We start from the raw sequence: 23,377 nt of genomic DNA on the forward strand, positions 1-23,377 counted from the left end.
TCAGATGGAAGAGTAGTGGTGCATTGAATAGGAATTTTTTATAGAGATTTTTTAAAAAAATATTCAAATGCAAGCCATTTTTTGCTATGTTATTTTTTAGAGAAGATTGGTTGTTTGGTTTGCAAGGTTATACTCCATTTTCCTTTTTTGCATAATTTGGACTTGATCCAAACACAAGCATTTCACGTAGACATCGGATAGGCTCTTTCTTTAAAAAAGACGCGCACGTTGAGAGACCAGAACCGCACGCACACATCTCGTTTGTTCATCAATTTCAAGCTCCTTGCAATAGATTTATTTTTCTATGTTTTCTCTCTCCCGCCACTTTGAACAGAAAAGAACTATTTTCTCTATTGTCTCGAGTAAACCGCCACCGCTGGCCAGAGACCCCATACGCCTCGTTGTAGTCATGGCCGGCCGGCCGCGTGTACGCCTCGTCATTGTAGTGATGCCACGTTTCAAAGCCCTATTCTCTAAAAACAAAATGAACATTGTAACAACCTGCGAGCTTCTTCCTTGCTCTAGCTTTCTCTAGAGCCGAGCAGCAGCGCAGGCAGCGCTCGAGCACCTCGGGTCCGACCCTCACGCCCTCACGCCCTGCCGTTTTTCTTCTTTCACCCCTGTCACCGTTGTCCCAGCCTTTCTTCGCTCGTTCCGTTCCCTTTCCTTTGCTCCTTTCATGTCCCCCATCTGCATATCTGCAAGCTAGCCTGCCAGAGACTGAATTTACACTTCCTTGTTTCTGTTAATCTCCTTCAGGCCCACAGTGCATGCATGTATGAGTTGCTTCCTTTTCTCAGCCTTTGCTTATTGATTCCCAGACAGCTCCTTGATAACCAAGACATTGAAAGGCCTATATAAATTAGTAGGATTGGATTTAAGGACGCGAGGTGGGATTAATAATACATGAAACAAACTTTTCATCTTAGCAAACCAGCTCAGTTGGTGCCGACAATAGCTAGGCGAAGATGAGGTCGTGAGTTCAATTCCAAGTAGCATCTAATATTTTTGCCACGCCCTTTATGTTGGCTAGATTAGTTGGGCCACAGCCCAAGCTGCGTGCGGCTTTCCATCACGTAGGCTTCGTTCGAGTCTCATCCCTCCGGACGGAAGTTGTGCGTGGCGGGCCACATGAATAGTATCAAAATTTAGTACCACCTTGAATATGTTTTAAATTCAAACTGAAAGCGTAAACTCACGGGAAGAAGCGTATTGTGACGGTGAACCCATGGAGTCAATCCGTGCTTTATTATTAGGGAAAGAAATATACTAGCACAAATGCCCAAGCGTTGCATCGGGTGAAAAAAAACCACACTTTCCTAACCCAATTGCTCAAGACCCCCTCTCATTCCAGGACACACCGCCAGGCATGATGACATGAACAAACTCTTTGAAATCCTCCATCCTGCCATGAAAATATGTACTGCAGAAAAAATATGAACGTATTTCAGAAGTGTACTAAAGGTGTGTGGAATTTAAATCATAGAAATATCTATCTGGTTCTGAGTATCTCTTCATGCCTTTGTTGGAGTTTCTTAGTGATGCCCAAAACATATCGCATTATACCGTAAATAGTAAAGTCAATTTTAGTACAATGTTTTTTGCTCCACTACGGAGGTAACACGAATTTTCATGAACCAATGTTGGCTAGGTTTAGGGACTGTAGCATAGCACTATTCATGCCCAACAATCAAGCACCTATTTTTAACCGGTACTATCTTTTCCATTATAATTCTCAAAAATTTATTGTACATGAACAATAAATAAACAATTTCTTTATTATGACTTAGACATAGTATTTTCTAACATAATTTTTCCCGGTGATTATAAACAATAAATAAATAATTCTAGCATAATTTTCTCTCGAGTTATGGATGGGGTAAAACTTCGTTCATGGGATTGTAGCTAGTGGCAGAGGATGAAAAAAATTTGAGGGGGGAGACTTTTGATTGATTTCTAGGTGGTTTACATTGTTCCCACAATCTTTTTAGAGATCAATCAACTCATGACGGGACAAAACAAATGACAAAAGATAACCAGGCTATGTTTGTCTGTCAATCCCAGAAATCCCTCCCTTTCCTTCTTTATTATCAATTCTGGAATCCCTCCTTTCCTTCTTTGTTCTCTCCATTCTTCCTTATTAGGACACTTTCTTCTTATTACGGGACGTCTGGCTTCCCACTTTTTTCCCGGAATCCCTCTTTCCTTGTTATTATGGGACAGCTTCCCACTTTTCCTTTTTTTTGCTTTCAATCCCCGAATTCCCTCCTTTCCTTCTTATTACCGGAAGGGTTCCCACTTTCCTATTTTTCTTTGCTGTCAATCCCGAAAAACCCTTCTTTCCTTCTTTATTTTTAGGACGAGAGAACTGGTGTATCACCGGCTGCCGCGAAAAGAGATCCATCATGTTTGAAAGAAGCATAGTGGAGAAAATCATACCCAACAGAAGCATAAGGAATCAAGCATTCTACAAGAAGAATGAGGACAGAATGCACATAAGAGGCTGGTGTGCTGCTTGCTTTCTTCAAACAGTGTGAAAGTATGCAAATATGAAGTACTGACTTGTTTGCTAATTGCAATGGCATTATTTTCTGATACTGGAGACCGTGCACCCCAATGGCCTCTAGAAATTGACAGAAACATATATCAAAGTATGGAGGGCGAGAGAACTGGTGTATTCCTCAGGAACAAAGAACTGTCAGAACTGGTGTATTCCTCAGGAACATACTACATTATTGTTTAGTATAGAATCCTGCTCATGCTGAGGGTTAACCAAGTCAAGTATTGGTTCAACATGATCTCCTGGGGGGATGCAATGGTAAAAAAATAGCTTTTTCTTCTTACTGAAAGTACATCTATGTAAGAACAGGTGGTTAAGCACAATCCCAGCTAATCTAGCAAACCGGGCCACGAATGAGAGCTCTGGTACATTAATTTGTAGAGAGAGTGGCAGAAAGCAGCTCTACATCTCATGCCATCTTCAACCCCAAATGTGGCCGTCATCCCCGCAGCTGTCACAAATCATAGACCACGTTGTAAATTTTCCTTCTTGATTGAGAACACCTTGGCAGAAAGAAGAGGCTTTTACCTGAAGAGTAGCGGCTGAATCAGATCGTTGTAGAACTTGGCGTCATAGACGGCGGCACTATGTGCTTGGATGATGCAGACGGGTCGACCAGCGCAGTGGCAGCCGGCTGAATCAAATCAAGGGGAACGGGGTGTTTGTACACACAGAATAGAGTAGGGAGTGGGGGAGAAGGGGGAGGGGGAGGCGAAAACTGGGGGGCGCCGTGGGCGGAGGCGGAGGAGGAGATGCAGGAAGACAGCGAGAAGGACCGTCGCTGGAGGCAGCGGCGAGGAGGATGTGTGGGTCGGGTTCGTCGTGGTGGTCGTAGAAGACGGCGCGGAAGAGGGTGTGGCAGGAGAGGTCGCGCTCCCGCAGGATGCCCTGCCGGTACGCGCCCTGCCGGTACGCCCCCTCATCCCACTCGCGTGCGTCGAGTCCTGGCTGCGCCTGCACCGTCGTCGTCGCCGTCGCCATCTCCTCGGGATTCTTTGCTACTGGCTGCACTCAAACGGGATATGTGGGCCTGATTTACTGGGCCGAAGCGCACGGGCGGGCATCGTTCGATGCACACGACGTGGTACGTGGTTCCGTGAATTAGTACCACCTCACGTATATGTTTTAAATTCAAAGTGAAAGTGTAAACTTACGGGAAGAAGCGTATTGTGACGGTGAACCCACGGAGTCAATCCGTACTTTATTATTAGAGATAGACTAGTACATATGCCCATGCATTGCAATGGGAGAAATAGCATGGTGTTCATTGAAATTTAAACAAATATGCACTCTAAAATCTAATCAACTGCATCGTTCAAGACTTCAAGTAAAAGTACATTTGGATTCAAGATGTAGCAGTTTATTAATTATTTTTGCTAGCAAGTATTTGATAGAAGATAAAATCAATCATAGCATGTATATATAAAGCGTGGGTTGAACAACTGGCTATTAAAAATATGGGTAGAAAAGGTGGAATATGTACTTTTTTGGCCTCCTTAACAACCGTATGCAATTAGTGGAGAGAAGGTCTGTGAAAATGCACTGGTGGCTGCCCCTGAGGCAGTTTCAGGTCAAACTAAAGTGTGATGGAAGGTCATCTGCAACATCTAGACTGTCGCCTGGTGACGAGGAGGCCAGATCTTTGTCAACTCCAACCGCCACACATCAGGGGCCCCTCCAACAACCATTGTACCCTATCTCCACCACCCAATTTTATTGCTTGAGATCCATGCACATGATTGGAAATAGAGATTGTTCATGTCCTTCAGTCTTCCTATTAGTACTGCTTATAAATTGCTTATCACAGACCATTGCGTCTCAAAGTGGGGTACATGTCCTTCTTGCTGCACGTGATGCAAAAGTTCTGCAGCTTCCAGGTTGGACCTACAGTAGTTATCAGAAACAGTTCTATACATGCCAAAGGATGGTACAGAACCAAAGGTCAATAACATCTCCGAAATCTTCTTGGCATAACATTTCTTCCCATGGCACCAAAGGTCACTCGTGCATATCAAAGGACATCTTGCTTGGTTTTAACTTTCCCACTGCATCTCAGCAAGAAAATCAAGTGACTGGTCAAATTCCTTCAATATATATATATCATGTATACAACAGAGCATTGTATCTAGCTTCACATGGAAATCTTCCATTTATCATATTATCAGACATTTCCACGTATTCCTGTCTTCATAATTCCCCGATTGGGACACCAAAACTGATGTATGTCTAAGCTCAGGTTGTTCGGACTTTATTTTGCTTCAGAACATATCTTTCCAAACGAAAGAAGAGCTAAGCTGATTTTAGTCAACTGAATGACTAAACCATGCTTTCATCCACTACCCTCAAACAAATGAAATACCAGGTAATGCAGAGGACAAGATCTCTAAGCGCTAGGCTTCAGATGGAGGAAAAACTAGAAGCCTCTGGCTGACTGCTGCAATGCTTCTCATAGTGGTCGAATCTTAAGTTAAGAACTGATAAAATAGGTGTTATATACTGATTAAGAACAAAGAAAATAATTGTTAATTTGGCTCACTACTCAGATCGGTTTCAGACATAACATCATTGTTTCCGAAGATTTATTTCAAAACTTTAAGTAAAGTAAGGACAGAAGATCTGCAAAACACATTGCAAAATCCTAAAAAGGTCTAAGACTACAATCATGCCTACAAAAATAAACTAAGTAGTTATCGCCAATAATTACTTGCCCTCCTAGTTAAATTCTATTGGAATTCGCGGGAAATTAATTAATTTAGTAGCCAATGGAATGCATGTACGGGACCACTCTTACCATACAAATCTAGCAATTGCTTTCACGAAGAGAGAGGTGTGGATGGAGAATTCCATGGGTGTAAGTTGGACCAGATGAGTGGATAAAGTTCTTGCTGCAGATTGCTAGACATTAGCCGCTTTTTGGATAGACCGGAACTTCACATTTACCAGAGAAAACATCAATATATTGATCTCCCATCCTGAAGCGCACAAGGAGAAGGTTATCACATGTTTAGAGGATTATTTCATATCACCATTAAACAAAAATCACATGTGCCTACTACAAACCTTATATCTTTATGTTTGCAAATCGAACTACAAACTTGAAGCAAAATCTGCAAAAAATTTGGGTATTAAAATTTGCCATGTTGCAATTCAGTGTTTACTTTGAAATTTTTGAAGTAAATGAAAATTCAAAGTTGAGAACATACCTTCCAGAAGAATAGTACCATTGAGGCAAAACAAACCCACAAGAAAACATGCCAATAATTTTCATAATAGGCATTTCAACAATAGGAGGTGTGATGAATTGTTTAGCATACACCTCCTTGTTCTTGGTAGTGTCGGTGTTGCGCAGCTGGCCGATGAGCTCAGTTGGGATGTTGTGGTCAGTGACATGCATGATAGATGAAATCTAGACATGTACTATTAGAACTTAAAACAAACTTAAAGTCTTTGGGTTCATGCTAGAGTTCGCAGTGCTTGCAGTGCTGATGAACCACTGCTTGTCACTAAAGAAGACAATGGCAGGGGTCTCCCATATGGATTACTCACTGAGAAACATGTCGACGACAAGTTACCATGCCATGATCACAATGCAGCTCCTGTTGCCTAAACTGAACTGAACCACACTCATCTTTGACTTGCCCTTGCAGCTCCCGGCTACTTCTAGTCACAGGATCAGATCGGAACCTACACCTGCAAAGAGTGAGATCTACCAATCAAATACTCCACCTTCCACTACTATGGGATGCTGCTAACGTGACACTATGATTAGAGACCCTTCGAGAAACTGTGTGCGATGCAATAATCGCAAACGGTTGTGTATGAAAACCGTCAAAAAAGGTGAAAACATTTGCGATGGAGGATGCATCAAACACGGTTCAGATTTTAGTTGCATGTGTGATGAAGGGCATATGATTCAGTTCAATTAACCGTTTGCGATGATGAGGAACAAAAGAAACGGGCAGCCACATGAAGGCGTGTGCGATACACAACATAAGGTTCACTCGGATGAACTGTTTGTGATTAGGCAGCACAAAAGAAACGGGCAGCCAGATGAAGGTGTGTGCGATATACAACATACAGTTCACTCGGATGAACTGTTTGTGATTAGGAAACACAAAAGAAACGGTCAGCCAAATCAAGGTGTGTGCGATATACGACATGCGGTTCACTCGGATGAACTATTTGCGTTGACACAAGAGAACAAAAACAGTTCAACTTAACAAGACGTGTGTGTTGTGCGATGGGATTGCATGTGGTTCACTCGGCCCTTGTCGTCAGTGTGTGACCTCTATGGCAACTGTTTGCTCCCTAGGCGCCTCTTCGTGTACTGTGGCAACCGTCCACCAACTCTGCGCCCTTCCCTCTCGATTTGGAACTGTTGTCGCACGCTAGCTCTTCCTCCCTCCTCCATTTGCCTTCACCCTTCCTTCTGCCATTGTTTTATCGTCTTCTCCATGGAGGGGATAAGCTGGAAACAACCCCATTATTCTTGCCCCAATTTGAATGATGATGCGGTGGAGGAACTCACTGATCGGTGCGACGTCATCACCTCGGCTAGCATGGCAGGTTCGTTCAAGACCATTCTCGACTCAACTAATAACATCATTACAAGGAACCCAAGGGTCCAGGAGCGGTTTGATCTCCCCTATCTTCTTCGCCGTGACCCTGCTGACTGGCGCAGGGACGAGGGAAACCTCGCCTTGTGTAAGTTGATGCCGCTTGATAATGATACGTATGATGTTAAGATGCCATCGCTTGAGGGCAAGGCTTGGGCAGGCGCAAATGGAGATTGGGTTGTTCATATTGGGTACAACTGCGAGTGGGAATTTGTGAATGTGTAGTTGTGTATACTCGTCACCGGGTTCCACTTCGAAAAATCTCAGACGACTGCCCAGAGGTTGAGTACACCGGTATTCTACGTGAGTTCAAATACGATCATGCTGACTGTCGTCTACGGAAGATAGCAATTTGTCGAGTTCCTAACAACTCTTGGGGTTATAGGAATGCTTATGTTGTCGCTATCTTTGACAAGCTTGTTGCCATTCTTCATGGTTCGACTCGATGGATATTGATCAAAAATCAGTTTCTATACACAGATGAGTACTGTGATGCAATTCAATACGAGGGTCTTGTGTTTGCTACCACCACTCATGGCACCATTTTTGCATGGAATCCTCATGATTTCGGTACGTTTGTCTTCCACCGTAATTATAATTGTTTCATCCATATGCATGCGGGTTAGCTAGTTTCTCTTTAATAATTAACCTTCTTGTGTTTCCAAGGTCCTGTGAACATTCCACCACCTATAATTGAAAATTTTATTCACGAGCACGAGGACGAGCAGGACCCATATACTCAGTGGCGCCTGGCAACTTATTCCGATGGATCACCTCTTCTTGTCTGTATACGGGGCACTGCTGATGTTACTAAGGAAGCAGGTGTTGTCTCGTATGGTCCCACTCTCCGGACCTATTCTAACATCCGTTGCAGGGTATTCGGGATGGATACTAGTGTACTAGCGCCAACACCTTCTCCCTAGTTCAGTATTGAAAGTCTTGGAGGAAACTCGCTCTTCCTTAGACAAAACTATCCAATGATGGTCGAAGGCGATCCAGCTATTGTTGACACAATGTTACTACCATTTATGAGAAGCAAATGTATCTATACCTCGGACATTACTATGATTCCCTACCGTCCCAATATGGGTCCTGACATAGGCCGCTTCAGCCTCGATGATCAGTCCTGCGTTGGTCTCCAGATTGACAGTAGTTGGCCCTTCCTAGAGAATCACTTTTGGTTCAAAGCAAGCGTTTCCAACGCCGACGAGTGGTCGAGCTGAAATTCATTTCATCGCTTTGTTATTTGTTGTGTGAGAAAAACTTTACTAGAATGTTTTGTTGGAAATGATCTATAATCCAACATGTATCCTCGTTGTCGTTGTGGGTTGATGACTTGTTGTATGTAATCAATGGTACATTTGCATATGCGTCCATGAACTCACGCCTGCTAGTGGTGTCCATATGAACAGTGCTAGTGATTTTAGTTGCAAAAATTAGATAGTGCTAGTGATTTGTAGCTGCATATTTTGACAAATCACAGTGTTACAAGGTTGACAAATGGCAATGTTACTAGATAAACAAATGTCAATCTTTCCAGTTTGAGAAATGGCAACATACCCAAAATGACAGATATGCAAATCTTACCCAATTGTTTGTACGTGGTTGCACACGGGTCATGCAAAACAACCGTTTGCGTTGAAGGGATGCAGAAATCCTGCTAGGCACATTTTCCCTTGGCTTCCTGGGGAAGCTATCGGTTTGCATACGGGTGTTCTAACTAAAACGTTTGCGATGAGTGTTTTATATTTAAAAACCATTGACGTTTTTTTCAAAAGAAAATCGTTTGATAAGTCTATACATTAAGAGAGAGAAATGCAAGTTCGTTCAAACCATATCTTTCATTCAGTCACACCGTGAATTTATATTCATATGATCGAGAATTTGAGATACAGTATTAAACCCCAAAAAAACTATTTCCGGCGGCGGCGGAGTCAGCGTGCCGTGTCGTCGTTGCCGTTGTCGTCCTCCGGGACGCCATTTTTGAAGTCTTCAAGGCAGCACAAAATGTTCTTCACTTGTAAATCAAACATCATGTTGTCGCGCGATCGACGGGCGGGGCACGGGAGGACGGCAACTAGCGCTGCTGAGAGGAAGCGGTCGACAGCAGCGTCCCATGCTGCCGAGGAGGGGGCACACGGGCACGGGCACGGGCGCGACGGGTGCAGCCAAACGCATGGGGACCGGTGCCGCGATGTGTGGAGGGGCGCGCACGGGCGCGGCGGGTGCAGCCAAATGCACGGGGTCTGGCGCCACGGTGGGTGGAGGGGCGCGCACGGGCACGGGCACGAGCGTTGGCGCTGGCATGTACACGAGCTCGTGCGGGTCCGCGGAGACCTCGCTCATGCCCACGGCTTCCAGCTCTGCGATAGTGCTCGGCGACCAGCCCGTCAATGCTACGGGGATGGTCGTTGGCGCGGGCGCGGGGATGGGAGCTGGGACGGGAGCGGGGGCAGCAACCGCCGCGGCTAGCTCGTTCTGGGCCATGTCCATGAGGCCCCATTCCTCCTTATTTTCTATCTCCTCCAGCTCGGAGTCAACTTCACCAAACTTGAAGACTAGTTGCAGATGATCATTCTGCGCCATGGCGGTGGAGGTCTGCGGGGGGGAGGGGAATGAGAGGTGAACAGTAAGGCCGCCCGTATTAAACAATGGCTCGGGCGCCATTAATGGAGAGGAAGGCGGGCGGCCATGGAAGTCAAAGGGCTCGCTTCCCAATGAGCCTGCGCATCGTACATCTCGCATGCTTCCCGGTGAGCCTGCGCATTGGAGGGCAGCTTGCACGCCTCTCGGTCAGCCTGCGCACCGGACTGCGCTCTCACGCCTCCTGTTCAGTCAAGGTCAAGCAGCTGCCCGCACGGCACCTCCTACAACCATTAAAACCAAGACACATGGTGTCACGCCGAATGGTTAACAGAACGCACACAGTTTGAATTATAAAAACGTTTGAGATATTTGATGTCTACTACACAACTTTATTCTTATAGACGTTTTTGGGCCTCCAAGTGCAGAGGTTTGTAGGACAGTAACAAATTTCCCTCAAGTGGATGACCTAAGGTTTATCAATCCGTAGGAGGCGTAGGATGAAGATGGTCTCTCTCAAGCAACCCTGCAACCAAATAACAAAGAGTCTCTTGTGTCCCCAACACACCCAATACAATGGTAAATTGTATAGGTGCACTAGTTCGGCGAAGAGATGGTGATACAAGTGCAATATGGATGGTAGATAAAGGTATTTGTAATCTGAAATTATAAAAACAGCAAGGTAACTAATGATAAAAGTGAGTGTAAATGGTATTGCAATGATAGGAAATAAGGCCTAGGGTTCATACTTTTGCTGGTGTAAGTTCCCTCAACAATGATAACATAATTGGATCACATACCTATCCCTCAACATGCAACAAAGAGTCACTCCAAAGTCACTAATAGCGGAGAACGAACGAAGAGATTATGGTAGGGTACGAAACCACCTCAAAGTTATTCTTTCCAATCAGCCTGTTGGGCTATTCCTATAAGTGTCACAAACAGCCCTAGAGTCCGTACTAGAATAACACCTTAAGACACACATCAACAAAAACCCTAATGTCACCTAGATACTCCAATGTCACCTCAAGTATCCGTGGGTATGATTATACGATATGCGTCACATAATCTTAGTTTCATCTATTCAACCAACACATAGAACCCCAAAGAGTGCCCCAAAGTTTCTACCGGAGAATCACGACGAAAACGTGTGCCAACCCCTATGCATAGGTTCATGGGCGGAACCCGCAAGTTGATCACCAAAACATACATCAAGTGAATCACGTGGTATCCCATTGTCACCACAGATACGCACGGCAAGACATACATCAAGTGTTCTCAAATCTTTAAAGACTCAATCCGATAAGATAACTTCAAAGGGGAAACTCAATCCATTACAAGAGAGTAGAGGGGGGAAGAAACATCATAGGATCCAAATATAATAGCAAAGCTCGCGATACATCAAGATCGTATCATCTCAAGAACACGAGAGAGAGATCAAACACATAGCTACTGGTACATACCCTCAACCCCGAGGGAGAACTACTCCCTCCTCGTCATGAAGAGCACCGGGATGATCAAGATGGCCACCGGAGAGGGATTCCCTGTAACACCCTCGATGCGGCTATATCTCCTACGTGTCGAAGCACGACTTAGAGGCATAACCTCAAAGCAATGTCGCAAGTAAGGCAATCTTCACAACATCCCATGTAATATAGATAATAGAAGGGGAAGGTACATAGTTGGCTTACACTCGCCACGTCAAACAAAGTACATAAATAGCATTACATCATCCAATCACTCATGGCCCGACTACGGTGCCAAAATAAAAGATCAACCCAACATGCAACACAGTCCCGATCGCCCCAACTGGGCACCACTACTGATCATCAGGGAAAGACACATAGTAACGGCGTGAGTCCTCGTCGAACTCCCACTTGAGCTCAAGCGCGTCATCTGGAACGGAGTCATCAGGCCCTGCATCTGGTTTGGAAGTAATCTGTGAGCCACAGGGACTCAGCAATCTCGCACCCTCGCGATCAAGACTATTTAAGCTTATAGGTAAGGCAAGGTAATATGTGGAGCTGCAGCAAGCGGCTAGCATATATGGTGGCTAACATGTTCGCAAAAGAGAGCGAGAAGAGAAGGCAAAGCACGAACGAATCACTAGAGAACCAACTACGGCAAACATTACTCCAACACCGTGTTCACTTCCCGGACTCCGCCGAGAAGAGACCATCACGGTAACGCACACAGTTGATTCATTTTAATTAAGTTAAGGTTCAAGTTATCTACAACCGGACATTAACAAATTCCCATCTGCCCATAACCGCGGGCACGGCTTTCGAAAGTTCAAATCCCTGCAGGGGAGTCCCAACTTAGCCCATGACAATCTCTCACGGTCAACAAAGGATAAACCTTCTCCCGAGACATTCCGATCAGACTCGGCATCCCGGTTCTACAAGACACTTCGACAAGTTAAAACAAATCCAGCAACACCGCCCGAATGTGCCGACAAATCCCGATAGGAGCTGCACATATCTCGTTCTCAGGGCACACTGGATAAGCTAAGCATACGGGAGCCAACGTAACCCAAGTTGCCAAGGGACGGCCCCGCACGGTGCTCTAGGTTCGACCAACACTCAGAGGAGCACTGGCCCGGGGGGGGGGGGGGGGGGGGGGTTTAAATAAGATGACCCTCGGGCTCCGGAAACCCAAGGGAAAAAGAGGCTAGGTGGCAAATGGTAAAACCAAGGTTGGGCCTTGCTGGAAGAGTTTTATTCAAGGCGAACTATCAAGGGGTTCCCATTATTACCCAACCGCGTAAGGAATGCAAAATCCGGGAACATAACACCGATATGACGGAAACTAGGGCGGCAAGAGTGGAACAAAACACTAGGCGAGAGGCCGAGCCTTCCACCCTTTTCCAAGTATATAGATGCATTAAGATAACAAGATAATATAATGATATCCCAACAAGTAAATAATGTTCCGACAAGGAACGATCTCCAATCTTCACCTGCAACTAGCAACGCTATAAGAGGGGCTGAGCAAAGCGGTAACATAGCCAATCAACGGTTTGCTAGGACATGGTGGGTTAGAGGTTTGACATGGCAATTTGGGAGGCATGATAAGAAAGTGGTAGGCATCGTAGCATAGGCATAGCAAAAGAGCGAGCATCTAGCAAAGCAAAGATAGAAGTGATTTCGAGGGTATGATCATCTTGCTTGCAAAGTTGTCAGAGTTGACTGGATCCTCGAAAGCAAACTCAACGGGCTCCTCATTAGCGAACTCGTCTCCCGGCTCTACCCAAGCAAGACAAAGAAGCAACAAGAACACAATCAACCACGTGCAAAGCTCAAACAACATGATGCAAACATGGTATGCTATGCGGGATGCGGTATGTGATGCATACGCAAGATTTGACAAGGAATGAATGAACCTGGCCTCAACTTGGAAATCTAAGAGTGCCACTGGAAAGGTGAGGTGATTTCGGTTGAAATCGATATAAAGAACACCGGAATCGGATGCACGGTTTGGAAATGGCAAGCAATTCAAATATGGCAACGGTCTGCGATAAACATCAAGTAGCCATCTAAATGCAACAAGTTAAACATGCTAAAGCACCCAAACATGGCAACAAAATACATGGCAGGGATCCATTCATGATGCTTAACAAAAGATGAACACTGAGCTACGGCCAATTCATCCATTAACAGGTTCAAACAAGCATGGCAAAAGTGCAATTGGTAAACAGATTTCAGACTTAGTGAAATTAACACTTGTGTGGAATTTCAGATCAGGTAGCACACTTTGAAGCATGAAAACTATATGCTACAGGAACTTAACATGGCAAAGTAAAGCATGGCATGGAGCTACTCAAAGATCTTAACAAAAGTCCCTTAGTTACCTTGAGCCAAAAGGGATCATAAAATACAATTGCAAGCATGTGAACATGGCAAAAACATAAACAGATCTCAGACTTAGTGAAAAACTGGAGCATGCGAATCAGATATCAAGTAGGGATGTTTACGAGCTCGATGCACTCACTACAGAGCAATTCATGATAATATAAGCATACATCCATCAAGAATACACATTATACAAGCTAGACATGGCAATAATAACAACATGGCATGCACGGATCAACTACAATATCCTCGGCAAAATCGCTAATAAGTACACAATCTGCCCAGATTCACGAAATAGCAAAAGTAGAGCTCGATTGACTCAAGCTAGGGTGCTCCATAATTGCAAACAAAGACATGGATGGGTAGAGAACTACAAGTTTATAAAATCACCCTTACTGATCATCCTCAAAAGAGACACGTATCACTAGGAAACAACATGAACATATGGCATATTGATATAAACAGTCCAAGGACAGTGGAATTGCTAAGTCCCTGAAATCAGCATTAACGAATGCACCACTTTGCAAGCTTGTGCTAGTCACCACACACATCACAAAAATACATGGATAGCACCTCTAGAAAGATGGCAAAGCATATAACAAAACTCATGTAGAGCTCAGGGGCATATCATGCACACAATAATCATGGCAAAAAATGACAAATAGCTATTTGGTGCAGCAGATCTGACACTTAACTTAAATAGCACTCTTCCAACAGCATTTCGGGCATCAAGATAACTCAAATGAAAATGATGCAATGAGATGAAATGATGTACTCTCTGAGACGAACATTTTGATATGCTATATGCCCAAAACGGATCTACGGGTGCAAAGTTACGGCACGATGAACATGGCAATAAAATTAAGGTTTTCTGAGAAAAGTCAACCGAGGGGGTAACTCAGATCCAGATCTAGCCGCACGAAAAACGAGGCCGCCAGAGTCTTCGCCAGAGTTGAGGGTCGCGGTGGCCGGAGACGACGTAGAAGGCCGAAGAGGGCTTGGGGGCGCCGGATCCGGGGGTGGCCGCGAGGATGGGGCGGCGCGGCAGGGTCGGGCGACGCTGGAGCTCCGGGCGGCGGCGCGCGGCGAGTCGACGGCGATGGCAGCGGTGGTCGGCGCGGGTCTCCGGGCGGCGGCGCGGGAAATGAGGCTGCGGGGCGGCGAGAGGAGGAGGGCGCCGAGCGGCTGGGCCGCGGGGGCCTGCCCCGGGCCGCGCGGGCTGGTGCGGTCGGCGGCGATGTGGGCGCCTCGGGCGCCACGTGGCGTTCCCGTAGTGGCCGGCGGGGAAGCGGACAATGTCCGGCCTGCGGGTTTTTGTCCGGCGGCGGCGGGTGGAGGTGGATCTAGGGTTTCGGGAGAGGGGAAACGAGAATTTCGGAGGGGGTGTATTTATAGGCATAGAGGGAGCTAGGAGAGTCCAAATGAGGTGCGGTTTTCGGCCATGCGATCGTGATCGAACGCTCTAGATGATGGAGAGGGTTTTGGTGGGTTTTGGGCCAAAATGGAGGGGTGTTGGGCTGCAACACACACGAGGCCTTTTCGGTCCCTCGGTTAACCGTTGGAGCATCAAACGAAGTCCAAATGGTACGAAACTTGACAGGCGGTCTACCGGTAGTAAACCAAGGCCGCTTGGCAAGTCTCGGTCCAATCCGGAAATGTTTAACCCCCACACATGAAAGAAAGGTAGAAATGACCACCGGAGGAGAACGGAGTGCTGGAATGGAAAACGGACAACGGGGAAAATGCTCGGATGCATAAGACGAACACGTATGCAAATGCAATGCACATGATGACATGATATGAGATGCATGACAACGACAACAACACACGGAGACAAAAACCCGAACCCGAGAAAATAAAATAACTTAGCATCGGAAATGGCAAGAGTTGGATTACATATTAGGTAAATCATATTCGGGGTGTTACATTCCCCCTCCGGCATGGTGCCGGAACGGGTCTAGATTGGTTTTCGATGGCTACGGAGGCTTCTGGCAGCGGAACTCCCGATCTATTGTGCTCCCGGATGTTTTTAGGGTATATGGAGATATATAGGCGGAAGAAGTATGTCAGGGGGGCCACGAGGGGCTCACGAGGGTGGAGGGCGTGCCCCCTGCCTCGTGACCTCCTCACAGATCCCCCGACGTGCACTCCAAGTCTTCTGGGCTTCTTTCCTTCCAAAAATGAGTTCCGTGAAGTTTCAGGTCAATTGGACTCCGTTTGATTTTCCTTTTCTTCGAAACCCTAAAATAGGGTAAAAACAGAAACTGGCACTGGGCTCTGGGTTAATTGGTTAGTCCCAAAAATGATATAAAAGTGTATAATAAAGCCCATAAACATTCAAAACAGTAGATAATATAGCATGGAGCAATCAAAAATTATATATACGTTGGAGATGTATCAATATTAAAGTGGCAATTGTTTTTTCAAAATGCCTTTGTTGGTTGTCATTATTCGAGTGCGCCTTCTCTCGAAATGGACACGAAAAATACCACATTATGTCGTGTGCCATTCCATGATAGCATGCCAAGTTTCATGAATTTCAGACGAGTTTTAGATTTACTAGAATTTAAAAACCAGGCATCTCAATGTTTTGTCGGCAATCAACGGTGTCCTGGTGTTTGGAATTCATTCCCATTTCTTGCATGGGACCTAAGCATGCACCAAAGACACATATTTGATTTTTAACCAATTTATATGCACTCGAGCATGTGCATGTAGTTCAAATTTGAATTATGCACATAAATGCATTGAAAACTCAGTTAATGCATAGAAATGTCCAAAAGAACCCCAAAAAATCACAAAAACTAACACGACACTCCTGTTCTTCTATGTTGACACGGAAAAAATTTGGAAGCAATAAGAGGCAGTGGATATCGTTTTGCCCCAAAGGTGGGACGTTCCCTACTGAAACCATGATGCTTTATTGTGAGAAGTTCTGGTTTGTGAGAAGCATATACCCAAAGCTACCCCAAACGGGACAAAATTTTTACCACAGCATGCTGATACTGCTCCCTGAAAGCATGCCAAGTTTCATCAATTTCACACGAGTTTTGGATTTACTAGAATTTAAAAACGAGGCATCTCAATGTTTTGCCGGCAATCAACGGTGCCCTGGTGTTTGAAATTCATTCTCATTTCTTGCATGGGACCTAAGCATGCACCCAAGGACACAGATTTGATTTTTCAACCAATTTATATGCACTGGAGCATGTGCATGTAGTTCAAATTTGAATTATGCACATAAATGCATTGAAAACTCAGTTAATGCATAAAAATGTCCAAATGAACACCGAAATATCCCAAAAATTGACACAACACTCCTGTTGTTCTATGTTGACACGAGAAATTTTTTGAAAGCAATAAGAGCCAATGAATATCATTTCGTCCCCAAAGGTGGGACGTTCCCTACCGAAACCATAATGCTTGTAGTGAGAAACTCTGGTTTGTGAGAAGCATATACCCGAACCTGCCCCAAATTGGAAAAAAATTAACACGACATGTTGATGCTGCTCCATGATAGCAATGCCAAGTTTCATGAATTTCAGACGAGTTTTGGATTTACTAGAATTTAAAAACCAGGCATCTCAATGGTGCCCTGGTGTTTGAATTTCATTCCCATCTCTTGCATGGGACATAGAAATTCACCCAAGGACACAGATTAGATTTTTCAACCAACCTTAGTGCATTGGAGCATGTGCTTGTAGTTCAAATTTGAATTATGCACATAAAATGCCTAGAAACCCAGTTAATGCATAAAAATGTCCAAACGAACCCTGAAAAATCACAAAAATGACACAACACTCCTGTTGTTCTATGTTGACACTAGAAAATTTCTGAAAGCAATAAGAGGCAATGGATATCGTTTTGTCCCCAAAGGTGGGACGTTCCCTATCGAAACCATCATGCTTGTTGTGAGAAGCTCTGGTTTGTGAGAAGCTAATACCCGAACCTGCCCCAAATGGGACAATTTTTTTACCACGACATGTTGATGCCGCTCCATGATAGCATGCCAAGTTTCATGAATTTCATACGAGTTTTGGATTTACTAGAATTTAAACACCAGGCATCTCAACGTTTTGCCGACAATCAACAGTGCCCTGGTGTTTGAATTTCATTCCCATCTCTTGCATGAGACCTAGAAATTGACCCAAGGACACACATGTGATTTTTCAACCAACTTTGATGCATTGGAGCGTGTGCTTGTAGTTCAAATTTGAATTATGCACATAAAATGCCTAGAAAACCCAGTTAATGTATAAAAAAGGTCAAACGGACCCCGAAAAATTCCAAGATTGAACACAACGCTCCAGTTATTCTATGTTGACACTAGAAAATTTTTGAAAGCAATAAGAGGCAACGGATATCGTCCCGTCACCAAAGGTGTTACGTTCCCTTTCGAAACCATCATGCTTGTTGTGAGAAGTTCTGGTTTGTGAGAAGCTTATACCCGAACCTGCCCCAAATGGGACAAAATTTTCACCATGACATGTTGATGCCACTCCATGATAGCATGCCAAGTTTCATGAATTTCATACGAGTTTTGGATTTACTAGAATTTAAACACCAGTCATCTCAACATTTTGCCGACAATCAACAGTGCCCTGGTGTTTGAATTTCATTCCCATCTCTTGCATGAGACCTAGAAATTGACCCAAGGACACACATGTGATTTTTCAACCAACTTTGATGCATTGGAGCGTGTGCTTGTAGTTCAAATTTGAATTATGCACATAAAATGCCTAGAAAACCCAGTTAATGTATAAAAAAGGTCAAACGGACCCCGAAAAATTCCAAGATTGAACACAACGCTCCAGTTATTCTATGTCGACACTAGAAATTTTTTGAAAGCAATAAGAGGCAAAGAATATCGTCCCATCCCCAAAGGTGGTACGTTCCTTATCGAAACCATCATGCTTGTTGTGAGAAGTTTTGGTTTGTGAGAAGCTTATACCCAAACCTGCCCCAAATGGGACAAAATTTTCACCACGGCATGTAGATGAATTTCAGACGAGTTTTGGATTTACTAGAATTTAAAAACCAGGTATCTCAACGTTTTGCCGGCAATCAACAGTGCCCTAGTGTTTGAAATTCATTCCCATCTCTTGCATCGGACCTAGAAATTCACCAAGGACACACATGTGATTTTTCAACCAACTTTAGTGCATTGGAGCATGTGCTTGTAGTTCAAATTTGAATTATGCACATAAAATGCCTAGAAAACCCAGTTAATGTATAAAAAGGCCAAACACCCCCGCATTCCCATTTCTTCCATGGGACCTAAGCATGCACTAAAGGACACATTTGATTTTTCAACCAATTTGTATGCACTGGAGCATGTGCATGTAGTTTAATTTTGAATTGTGCACCTGAAATGGTTAGAAAACCAGTTTAATGTATGAAATGTCCAAACGAACCCTGGATAATTCCAATTCTTTTACGACACACATACAGTTGCATGTTCACTGCAGATAAAAGGTCTAGCAATTCAAACACCGTCCATTGCCGATGTGACCCCATTTTGTAATTCAAATCAAGTAGATCCCACACAGTTTATTCTCAGCAACCGTGTGAGATGTAGTACAAAATATCTTGGAGCACCGTCGGTGTATAGTACGTCTATGGCTTACGCGAGAAGGTGCGTTGGCTACAGTCCACAGCCGGCGTGTCAAGCACACTAGCTCGCTCCCCCAAAACTCCCGCCTCTGCATCCCTCGCAATCTCGAAAATATCTGCCGCCTGGAAGGTTTTAATGTTTGATAACACACGATTAGTATGTGTGGACCGTGTGCAATGTCTGTTACTCCCGCTCTGCTTCAGTCCCTTGATTCAAATTTTCAGTAGCCCCGGCATTTTACTCCCGCCTCTGCATCCATCGCAATCTCAAAAATATCTACTCGCCCTTGATCCAAATTTTCAGTAGCCCCGCCTTGTTACTCTCGCCTAGTAAAATTTTCAGTTGCCGCAGTATTTCCTCAAACACAACCTCCGCTCACACAAACACACACAACCCTCGAAACCATTGGTAGGTCGTCGCCATCGCCGGCGCCTCCATCCTCAACCTCTACCTGTGTGTCGGGGAGCTCGAGTAGCTAATGGCCAAAAAGAGGTTTATCGTGGCCTTTTCGCCCGACGCCGGCGAGGTTGCCGCCGAGGTGTCCCCATCGTCCTCTGCGGGCCCGATCCGCCGTCGTCGGTCCCCCGATCTGCCCGCCGCCGCGCCCTACGCCGGTTTGAGGACTTCCCCGTCCTTCCCCGGACACGGCAGCCGACGAAGTCCTACCTCGGGGTCCGGTAGCGGCGGTGGGGGACGTGGGTCGCTGAGATTATAGATCGAGAGACCCACACCCGCCGGTGGCTCGGTAGCTTCCACACGGGTGAGCTTGCGGCCATGGAGTACGACCGCTGGCAGGTCTGCTACCATGGCACGGTGGCTAGGCTCAATTTCCCCTTCGGCACACGTCCGGTTCACCTCGTTCCGCCGGAGCCAGAGGTGGTGAGCTTGGCTATGGCACGGGAGGACCGCGAGGCATGGGAGCATCTCGAGGCCGAGGCCGCCAGCGAGGCCTACATGCAAGAGCTCCACCGGCAGCACCCGGAGCTCGTGGAGGCAGAATGGGCAATCTTTGCCGGCGCGGAGGGTGGCAAGGTTATCGCGCTCTCCTCCGATGACGAGGTCGAAGGTGGTGAGGACGGCAGCGCGGAGGGCGGTGAGGTTATCACACTATCCTCTGATGACGAGGTCGAAGGCGGCGGCGACGACGGCATGGAGGGCGTCGAGGTGGGCCCTGAGGACGAGGAGATCGACGTCGATGAGTGGAGGAGTGCCTTCCCGAAGACCCCGACGACGGTACTGGCCCGGACCCGGCTCGCGGCACACCGTACATGACAAGGAAGGATTGGCTCGACCTCTACTTCGATCGAAAGTAGTTTAGCTTAGTTTAAATTTATGTTTTATGTTCGGTTATGCAAAACTATCTATGTTTATGTTTGAATGCATGCTACTTTCGGTTGAACCTGATTTGAACTTGATCAAATTGAAGTTTACAACCTTAAGTTTAGGGGATCGACTAGAAAAGGCCAAAAATTGCTGGAGTATATATATATCCACTAAGGGTTTTAGTCCTTTAACTTTTTAAAGATCGTCTAGAGATGTCCTTATGACTTGTTTATTTTACTTCTTCACAATGTGATGCTCTATATGTGCAACTATTTGTTGTGTAGTTTAATTTTATCAATAACAGTTTCAACAATACCACTATGAACTACGATATTTGGTTGTTGTTAAGGATATTGCAGTTAACATGTCCTTTCTTTTTTCAATTGTTGTTTAGCAACATGCATTGTACTGAATGACTAAATATGCAATCTCAGACTACATAGCAACAAGGAAGAGTGTTACCTTAATGTTCTGATGATGTCTAGATATACATGTAATAAAATCTTATATAACTAGATGATACCCCGCACATTGCTGCGGAAAATAAAAGGTTAAATTTAACAAAATATGTTGTTCAAATATTTGATGGTAGTGTTTCTAAAAAATATTCAATGGTAGTAATAGCCTGAAAACAAATAGTAGGAAATAAGTTTTTTTAAAGGAAGAAAGAAAGTTCAGTATAAGCAAATGGAAATAAACAATAAACTAATTTAGGATAAAAGGAAATACAAACATATCTGGTTAGAGGAGGCATGAATTTCACGTACTATTCATATGTAGAGGAATTAAGTTTATAGCTAATCAGTTATGCATGTACTCCCTCCTTCCATCTATATAGGGCCTAATGCTTTTTTTAAGGCCGCCTTTGACTATTGATAAGATTAATAGTACATGACATGCATAATGTGAAAATTATATCATTGAAATCTCCTTTCACATACGAATTTAATGGTATGCTTTGTGTAAGTTGCATGTCATATATTATTGCCCTAACATTTGGTCAAAGTTAACCTCGAAAAACGCATTAGACCCTATATAGATGGAAGGAGGGAGTATCACTTATCTTGGAAGCATTGGCTACGTAGCTTCGCAAGGAACTAATCGTCTTGCATGCATGCATGCTAGTACCAGCGAACGACGTGCACACATGTAACAACAGTAGCATGCACGCACGCGCAACTCTAGTTTGTGAGGTTGCCGATCCTGGCGCGTGCTGGGCGTGCCCGACCTCTCATTGAGTAGTCCTTCCTCCGCCGCTGCTGGCTAGAGGGTGCCTGTTACTGCTTCTCCCTGCCACGACGGGGAAGGTCCGGTCTCTGCTTCGTCCATGCGCCACAGTAGGCCCTTCGCCCGGGCCGTCCCCTACTCGGCTCCTTCGTATCGGGCGCCGCCGTCCTCTTGGACGACCGCATCATACCGTTTGCATCGCACCATGGCGTACTCCTCGTGCATTTCTGCGGCGGTGCCGAGGCTGCAACCAACTGTCCAGTAGGTGGCACATACTCCGAGAGAATAGAGACATACCTGTGTTTTTCCTCTCCGCTGTGTTGCGACTTGTTCTTCCTCAACTTGACACGAGCGTGCGCGTGCCTACGCTTGCCAGACCTTGGCAAGAAGACAACAGGGATTGCGAAACAAAAAAAGTAAAGCGTGCAAGGGTCCGCCGCTCACCAGATAAAACCATGGCGTTCCTTGGCTGTAACTGGGAGGATGCTTGAGCACGTACTCGAAAGAGATGGGACTCCACCTTTCATCTGTTCCCAACGGCTTGATGTCTATTTATGATTGATGGGCGACTTGAGTTACAGAAGACGAACAGGGTCAGGAATCAATGCGTATGGAAGAGAAAGCACGCAGTTTGTTGAAAAAGAAAGGAAAATGTTACATTATGCAGTGGAGAAGTTGAATTGGTAGGATCTACTGATAGAAATCAATGGGCGGGGAGTTAATTGGCCAGAATTCATACAGTCCATGCATTGAGGGAAACTCCACCGTGCGTGTGGCACCAGGAAAAAGGATGACATGGCCGTGGATAGCTCTCCATTTGCTGAGTTGGAAGCTTTGATGAGGTGGATAGCTTGCATGCTTAGATAATTACATGTAGTGGGGATCAATCTCTTAGGTATACTAGATGGGATGGATCTAGATGGGATGGATGGAGTGTTGTACTACACCATTTTTCAATTGTTGTTTAGCTTCTAATATTAACTTGGTGCTTTTAGGTACATATATCATTGTCAAAGATCCACACTTCGACCCTTTCTACGTATGGGGCAATGAGATATTCATGAACCAATATCAAGTGAGGAAACTGATAAAGATTGTTACTGAAATGGGTCAAAAGATGTCAATCGAACTATTTGTTTACACTTTATGCAAGACAAGAGTGAACTGTCGGATGGTAAGTAAGAACCCTGTAGCCTTCTTTTTACTGCCCGTAATGAGTTGTGTTAGATGACAATATCTGAATCTTTTTTCTTTTGCAGTGGATCCTGAAGAAGTTTACTCAAGATTACCTCTCAAACTACATGATTGGCGGTCGACCATCACAAGGGGTTGGACTAGAGTCCTGCATGCCTTCTGCATCCAGACAAGCACAATAGGGCCATTCCGCCTCACCTTGTTCAGCAACTGGAATGTCTGTCGCCTCTTTCTTTATCATCTGTAAATAGTACAAATATAGAACCCTGGTACATCATTCTTTATTTGGTGCTTCTGTAATTCTTAAACATATGTACCTGTGAATCGAATAATGCATTGGTTGTTTGAACCTGATGGATATGAATAAATCTATAGCCTACTTTCAAGTTTAAATTAGATACAATTTTAA

The 23,377-nt window shown here is 44.9% G+C and overlaps 1 pseudogene; it reads right to left on the reverse strand.

The window, feature by feature from the left end:
• Window positions 1-2,458: 2,458 nt before the first annotated feature.
• Window positions 2,459-3,541, reverse strand: LOC123101278 (THO complex subunit 6-like; annotated as a pseudogene).
• Between the last annotated feature and the right edge of the window lie 19,836 nt (window positions 3,542-23,377).

The sequence above is a fragment of the Triticum aestivum genome, chromosome 5A (genome assembly GCF_018294505.1).
Source record: "Triticum aestivum cultivar Chinese Spring chromosome 5A, IWGSC CS RefSeq v2.1, whole genome shotgun sequence".
Lineage (NCBI taxonomy): Eukaryota > Viridiplantae > Streptophyta > Magnoliopsida > Poales > Poaceae > Triticum > Triticum aestivum.